At 34.6% G+C, this 654-nt stretch overlaps 1 non-coding gene across 1 annotated transcript; it reads left to right on the forward strand.

The window, feature by feature from the left end:
• The first annotated feature begins 372 nt into the window (after window positions 1-372).
• On the forward strand, window positions 373-443 carry TRNAE-UUC (transfer RNA glutamic acid (anticodon UUC)). The gene has a single exon. It is a non-coding gene; the product is annotated as a tRNA-Glu (tRNA).
• The last annotated feature ends 211 nt before the right edge of the window (window positions 444-654 follow it).

Here is a 654-nt window from a genome sequence, read left to right on the forward strand (position 1 = left end):
ATATAAAAATACACTCAATTTTAAAAATGAGCAAAAGACTTGAATAAAAAATCTCCAAAAAAGGCATGTTAAATGCTAACAGGCACATGAAAATACATTCAACACCATGAGTCATCAGGGAAATGCAAATTAAAACCACAATGAGATACTACTTCACACCCACTAGAATGGTTATAATTATGAAGACAGAGAATATCAAATGTTAGTAAGGAAGTGGAAAAACTAGAACCTTTGTACATTGCTGTAAGGAAAGTAAAATGGTAACAGCTACTTTGGAAAACAGTTGAAAAGTTTCTTAAAAAGATAAATTTGCCATACAACTCAGGCATTCCACTCCTAAGAATCTACCCAAAGAAATGAAACAGGGAACTTTCTGGTGGTCCAGTGGTTAGGACTTGGCACTTTCACTGCCATGGCCCTAGGTTCAAACCCTAGTAGGGGAACTAAGATCTCACAAGCTGCATGGCATGGCCAAAAAAAAAAAGAAAAAAAGAAAAGAAAACAGAGTCAGTGTTTAAAAAAAGAGAGAAATGAAAACTCGTACTCACATGAAAAAACCATGTATACAAATTATCACAGGAGCATTTTTCATACTAGCCAAAAGCTGGTAACCACCTAAATGTTCATCACATGATAAATGGATAAGCAAATATC

This window comes from Bos indicus, chromosome 1 (assembly GCF_029378745.1).
Source record: "Bos indicus isolate NIAB-ARS_2022 breed Sahiwal x Tharparkar chromosome 1, NIAB-ARS_B.indTharparkar_mat_pri_1.0, whole genome shotgun sequence".
Taxonomy (NCBI): domain Eukaryota; kingdom Metazoa; phylum Chordata; class Mammalia; order Artiodactyla; family Bovidae; genus Bos; species Bos indicus.